The sequence below is a fragment of the Canis lupus genome, chromosome 13 (assembly GCF_048164855.1).
Source record: "Canis lupus baileyi chromosome 13, mCanLup2.hap1, whole genome shotgun sequence".
Taxonomy (NCBI): Eukaryota; Metazoa; Chordata; class Mammalia; order Carnivora; family Canidae; genus Canis; species Canis lupus.
This window is the reverse complement of record NC_132850.1, coordinates 34,578,965-34,586,288: the sequence shown is the minus strand read 5'-3', so window position 1 is coordinate 34,586,288 and position 7,324 is coordinate 34,578,965. Positions and strand designations below refer to the sequence as shown.

Below are 7,324 nucleotides of genomic sequence, written 5' to 3'. Positions count from 1 at the left end.
TCCATCAATAATTTTCAGTAGTTTTCTACTAAATCTTTTTCGGGTTTTCTGTGACTATTTATATCATCTGTAAAGAAGGACAACTGAATTTCTTGATTGTCTGCCCTTTCCATCTTTATATTTTTTTTCTTTCTTTTGATTTATTTTGTTGGCCAAGACTTCCAATATCACATGGAAAATAAGAGTGAGAAAAGGCACCCTAGTTTAATTCTCAACTTTAAAGGAAATGTTTCTTTCTTCAATAAATATTAAATTTGCTGCTGAGTTTTACTGGATAGCCTTATCAGGTTAGGAAACTTTTTATCTATTCCTACTTTTCTAACCAAACTTTTTCAAAAGTTCACAATTGATTTAAATATTATTTTCTGCATATATAAGAGAAAAGCATGTGATTTCTGTCCTTTGGTCAATTAACATGAATTACATTGCTAAACTTTCTATCTTAGAGCCTTCCTCACATTCCTGGAGTAAATCATATACTATTATAATTCACCCTTCAATATTTTCTATTTTATTAGCTAATGTAGAATAAAGCATGCAACTTTTCATATCAATTAAATTATAGGAGTAAAAGTGCAACTGAACTTAATTTTGCTGAAAAAGTATGTTCTCATTCTCTGCCTCTTTAATCAACAGGACATGGGCCAAGACAGATACATGAAACTTCTCAGGGAAAGAAATTGCTCTTGTTTGTGAACTCAGTAAATATTTGGAATAAAAAAAAGTGAATATAACTGTTGCTCTTTTTGCTCCACGGTTTTTTGGTTCAATAACCATGATAAACTTTGAACCTAATCTATAGAGGAGTGTCCTCACCCATTCCTCACAGGCAGCGAATTCCACTGTATGATAGAGCAGTTACCTTGTGGTCAAGTTCCGCCTTTGCTGTTTCTATCAAAAGATGATGCTTGTAACTTCATTTGCCAGCTCTGTGTAGTTGTGGCACAGAGACCCAGGCACAGCCATTTGATATACTACTCCTGCAAGATCTTTATAGCTAAAATTTCTGGTTAATAAAGCCCTGGTTTACAGTTCTGTATGGAGTGAACTGAGGTCTCTGCTTCAAAAGCCATCCCATTGCTGATGTGTAACATGCCAGGCCAGGATTGTGTGTTCTCTTGATGCAAAGCAGCTGAGCAGGGGCCTTAGCAGCCAAGCCTCCACGGGTTCTTCTCTGTTGACTGATTATAACAATGCTTCACCTCTCTTCCCAGTTTATGAGTGTTGGCTCGGAGCAGGGGTTCTTTCAAAGATCCGCTAGAAGCTCTTCCCAGAAAAGATGGAAAAAAGAAAAGAGGTACATTACTTCCAGAAGTTCACAGCCATGATTTCAAAGCCGTGGTTCGAGTAGGGGTCTGTGGTTTACAGGTTATAAAACTCCATAGATCAAGCCAGAATAGAAAAAAGGCTGGCAGCCTCACATTGCGGTTGGCTTGACTTTCAGTAGACTCACTCGAAGGAAATGCTCAATTTCTTGACAGTTCCAGTTTTTTCAGGCAAGTAGGTCAGGTAACAGCTAAACTGCATAGCAGCTTGCTAGGGAGTTTGTGTTTGTGATGTGGTTGAGTGTGAGGAGTGCAGAGTTGCACAATATCTTATCAGGCCTTTAGGCCCTTTGAGAAATTGTGCTAACAGCTGAAAACACCCACAACCTTTTACAGATTTACCTTTGTACAATCTTCTAGAGTATAGTCATCATGAAGTACTCCTGAAAGACTGGGCAAGGCCAGTGGATGACTTTCAGAGCCTTCCCGGAACCTGGAATTGATCCTGCTACCAGTTTTGTGGGCAGTTGTTAAATTCTGGGCTATGGTTATATCCATTCATCTACTCATTCATATGATCATTCATTTACAAATATTTAATGGATAGGGGCACCTGGGTGGCACAGTCGGTTGAGTGTCCGACTCTTGCTTTCTGCTCAGGTCTGGTTTCAGGGTCATGAGGTCGAGCTGTTTCAGGTTCTGTGCTCATTGTGGAGTCTGCTGGGTTTCACTCTCTACCTCTCCCTCTGCCCCTCCCCTCCACTCTCTCCCTCTCCAAATAAATACATTTTAAAAATATCTTTTTAAAAAAAAACCACAGAAATATTTCATTGATAGCACCATAAATCCAACCAGGCCTATTCGTGGTGAACTTTCATCTCCTCCTTCACCAGAAAGTGTACAATGAAAACAATGTTCTTTGGGGGTATAGGCTAGTTAAAGGAAAAGGAATATTATTTTCATTTCACTGCCACAGCATGAGTCTTCATGCAGAGGAGACAAGTGCTAAAACAAAGCATTGCCAGGAAGAAAAGCAGGATGAAAGGCCGGACAATTCACCTTTATGTCTGATGTACATTATAGTGGGAAGAATAAAATGACAAGGACACAGCGATTTTACACCTAATCCTAATCTTAGATTTTAGATGTTGTATGCTTGTATAAATTTTATTGTATTTTATTAAAAAAAATTTTAAGATTTTTATTTATTTATTCCTGAGACACAGATAGAGAGGTAGAGACACAGGCAGAGGGAGAAGCAGGCTCCATCCAGGGAACCCAACGTGGGACTCAATCCCGGAACTCCAGGATCACGCCCTGGGCTGAAGGCAGGCGCTAAACCGCTGAGCCACCCAGGGATCCTGCTTGTATAAATTTTAAATGAGACCAACAAATACAGAAATAGAAAAGGAACATCTTTCATTTTGGGAAAAATAATCGATATGCCAAAACATATGCCCTCAATTCAATTTTAATAAAGCAAATTATAGTTTAATCAAATCCATTTGTTATTTCAAAGATCTGAAATAATTAAAGCCATTGGATGGAATATCATACTATTTATAACATAATAATGAATATTTTAAATTAACTTCAGAACATGTGGTTATTTTATTTGGGCTCTGAAGAGTTTGTCTACCTTGGATCCAGAGTAAAGCACTGCTAGAAACCACAGTTGATTACATAATAGAAAATCCCAGCAAGGTATGCATCTGATCCTTACTTTGAATTAGTCTTGTTTTATTTGTCTTTAAATTAAAACCACGTATAATTTTTAAATTAAGACTAACGTTTTTTTTCATTTTGGTAAGCTATTAATAACAGCTTTTCCAGGACCAAAATATGAAGGAATCTAAGAAAGGATTGACCTTTTTCTCATTCTCTAAAACATCTAAGAATGTAAAAGTGAGATATTATAGCCTCAATTAAGCTATTCATTGTTACCAGTTGCTAAAATGCAATGTTGTTGATACTGAATTTCTGCATCCATGGGAAGTCCTGACAAGAATAGTTTTTATATAAGAAAAAAAGATTATAGATTGGAAATAAGTTATAGATTAGAACAATACTACATATCATTCTCCTTGGCCTGCTCTGCCCAATACTGTCGGCTGCAGCCATATGTGGCTATTGGGTGCTTGAAAAATAAAATCTTCATCTTCTTAGGTTCAGTAACGGGGGACCTGCAAAATAAATTAACAAAAGCCAGGTTAGCAATATAAAAAGGCAATAGAATTTGTATTATGGGGATCCCTGGATGGCGCAGCGGTTTAGCGCCTGCCTTTGGTCCAGGGCGTGATCCTGGAGACCCCGGATCAAATCCCACGTCGGGCTCCCAGTGCATGGAGCCTGCTTCTCCCTCTGCCTATGTCTCTGCCTCTCTCTCTCTCTGTGTGACTATCATAAAATAAATTTAAAAAAAAAAAAAAAAAAAAAAAAGAATTTGTATTATGATTTATGTGCCCAGGAGTTCATAAAAGGAAGTGAATCTCAAAGAAGGGGTTAGCCTTGGAGGCTCATATACCATTTTAACAGAGGAAAGGGTTTTGGACTTGAAGGGATGATAAGTCATAGAGAAATGACTAGCAAATATATGGGGGAACTGATGGAAGATAAGTGTTATCTTAGTAAGGCCTGTTGTTGCAAATTCATCTCCATATCTCCGGTGATTAACAGTAGCTCTTCCCTTCCTGGCACAGGGAGGGGATCATCTTTACAAAAGGAAATGTGTGCCTTGGCTTTTAGGCAGATAAAGAAGAGCAGAGAATCCTTCCAGTATCTGTTGATGCCCAACCCCCTTTATTTCAAAATAATCCTTATACCATAGTGGCATAGTTTGGGGTGCCATGTCCTGATTCCCTTCAGTTACAAAACTTAATCAAGATGTGCCATAAATGTAAAATACACACTAGAGACTTAATATGAGAAAAAAAGAATGTAAAATATCTCATTAATAATTTTCATATTGATTACCTGCTGGAATGATAATATTTTTATATACTTGGCTAATTGAAGTGAAATTGATCATTTAATTTCACTGGTTTCTACCTTTTTTTTGTTTTTTAACATGGCTACTACTACAACATACTACATTTAAAATGACATGTGTTTTGCATCATATTACTATGAGACAGAGCTGTCCTGGACATTAATGACTCTAGTTGAGGGTGTACTCGGATTTTTTTTTTTTTTTTTTTTTTATTTATGATAGTCACAGAGAGAGAGAGAGAGAGGCAGAGACATAGGCAGAGGGAGAAGCAGGCTCCATGCACCGGGAACCCGATGTGGGATTCGATCCCAGGTCTCCAGGATCGCGCCCTGGGCCAAAGGCAGGCGCCAAACCGCTGCGCCACCCAGGGATCCCTGTACTCGGATTTTAAGAGAGTGGCCTTTGCCAGCCGGACAGCAGATGTTAGCTTATTTACTAGAATGACAGCAATTTATACTCGCTTAAACAATGGGAAGACCTCCTAGGATGCTTGGAACACTGGAGAGCATTTTTGTTGTGTTTGTTTTTTTAAACTCCCAATGATATATGGGTAGTCTATTTGGGGTTACACTTTTCATGTCTACTTCAAAGACAATTCTCCATTCTTGAGAACGTAAGACAAGGACAATAAATCCTGAGTTGAATGGTTGGGATGAAATCAAGTCAAACAGGAGGAGGATCTGATGAAATAAAAGTTAATTTAAGAGTCATTCCCAGTGGCCAACTTGCATACAAAGAGTGTGACCATTTATACAAACATAACACAGCAAACGTAATCTCCTAGGTCACCTGAACCTGAGACAGAGTGAGGGTACAAGGTAATGGTAATGAAAAGAAAAACTATTGCCTTGCTCAAGCCACTGTCACTAATTCCTGGAATTTGGGGGAGTGTTACTTGATGGCTCAAGACGGCCATGGAGATGGCTGTGAATGAAGCCCAAGGAGTCTTTTTATCCCACATTTTCTCTGGGCTTCTTGATTCTGAGGTGGCTCCCAATCATTTCCAGGGATTTGGGGGACCAGAGACCAGTGATCTATGACCTGCCAGTTCTGCGCCTGCTCATAGGACTTTGGCGGAGCTGATGTCACTCCTCACATTTCTGCCCCCAGCAAACCTTGACAGCTTCTCTGTTCCCCCAGGGGCCAGCAGTCCTGAATTTACAACGGCTTGCCCCTTTGCACAAGGAACTAAAATTGTCCTAGCTTCCTTCCTTCCCTCTTTTCCTGTGGGGAATGTTGACCTTGGACTGACTGAGTTTGGGTCTGATGATCTTACCCTCAGCCTTTGTCCATCTCATGCTTATGTTTGGACTATGTTGAGTTTTACTTGAAGGTGAAGAAAGACTCTTTTGTGTCAGGAGAATGGCTTACTGCAAGAAACAGCCCTCTCCACCTGACTTCCGTAAGGATCATGAAGCTCCCCCTTGTTTACCTATCACAAAGCCAGACATAGACCCCATCAAATTCTTGCTTTTTGCCTCAGAAGTGATTAGTTGAGCTTGTCCCTCACTGATCAAAATCTTGGACTCTGGGAAGCACTTTCCTGTCACCTTCCCAAGCCTTATATTTTACCCCACCACCAGACAACCAAATGGCAGTTCCTGGGCCAGATTCAGCCCCAGATTTCCTTTATCTGATCCACACAGTATCAGAAATATTTCTTTTAATTAGTAACCACCGTTTTTAAAAATCAGGAGACTCACATAAATATTCTAGCTTCCCTTGAAAAATAGGAGCCAGAAACATTGTTTGCGTCTCTGCAAAGAGCAACAAGTCTTCTTAATTCACCTGCTTCTTCGCTCATTTCCATTACCTGCCCAGTCTGTGGTCTTGAATGCTTACCGATGACCATGGCACGAAGCAAATGGTACTTCTCTCATTTAGTTGTTTTGAGCTCAAAATAAGATAAAGTACACAGTGGCTCCCAGTAGGACCTCCATAACTGGTACTTCTCCATCCTTACTTGCTGGTATTTAGGCTTGTGGGCTTACACGGACTTTGAAGCATTTAAATAGATTTTCTACCTTGAATACATGGCTAATGATTAAAAATAACCACAAAAGAAAGGTTAGAAGCACATCTGAGATGGAGTAAGTCCTTAGGGGAAAAGAAGCTGACTTCAGAAGCTTGAAAAAAAATGTGTTTGAAAGATAAACCTTTTTCTTTAAGACTTAAATCTTAGACTGTAGTTAGGTCTTCCAAGTGAATCACTCAATCAATGAAATTGTTCACTGGTAAAATAGATGTTTTCCCTACACGGGGCCAAAAAAACAGATTTGATTGATTTTACAATTAAATTGAGGGAGGTGGCTGATTGTTTTTGCAAACTCATTCCTTGTCCTTTATTGATTTGGTTTAAAGTTTAGCCATTGAACGTTACAGTAAAGTGACTAATCCACCTTGAACTGACAAAAGCAAGGACAGTCACCAGTTGAAAGGACCATACATAATAAGCATGTGTCACAACTCTTACGGATTTTTTTGAGTCCAACTTTTCCTAGAAAATTTGCGTCTGATCACTGGACTATGAAGGCTAGAATCTCTACCTTGAGTTTAGCTCTGGGCCATCAAAGCTGCCTTGATCATTGCTGCTTGTCTACGGGGTTCAAAAGTTTTCCTAAGAAAACTGGCAGGTTCCATTTCCTTCTCTGAAGATTTCTTTGCAGATCTAAACCCTGAAGAGGTTTCTCCCTCCTACCAGTCTCACTTGTGCTTCCTATCAAGTCTACTGTGACCAACAACATATTTCAAAACTCCCAAGTGGTTCTTCTTCCCTCTAATCCTTCCTGAGCACTGAAACCAGCATCAGTTTCGGGAATGATGTGCTTAGTTCAACAGCTGTCAGAAGAACACCTCCCATTTACAGAATCTACAGACACCTCACACCAGGCCTTAAAGTCCTCATTTCTGGGCATGAAGTGCAGGATGGAATTTGGCAGAAGCCTGCCAGCCTCACCTCTTGGACTTGCAACTTCTCCCAGCCTCAGGTTTTCCTTCACAGTACATACAATATTTTCTTCTAGATGCTTCTCCTGGCTAGGCTTTTCTTCTTTGCTTTTGAAAAACAGTG

General features: G+C 39.6%; 1 long non-coding RNA gene across 1 annotated transcript in view; it reads right to left on the bottom strand.

Annotated features, from left to right (window-relative positions):
• Nucleotides 1-2,768: 2,768 nt before the first annotated feature.
• LOC140602865 (uncharacterized) overlaps nucleotides 2,769-7,324 on the bottom strand; it is a 51,816-nt gene continuing 47,260 nt past the window's right edge. The window contains exon 4 of the long non-coding RNA XR_012005800.1: nucleotides 2,769-3,448. This is a non-coding gene — a long non-coding RNA (uncharacterized lncRNA). The remainder of the gene's footprint in view (nucleotides 3,449-7,324) is intronic.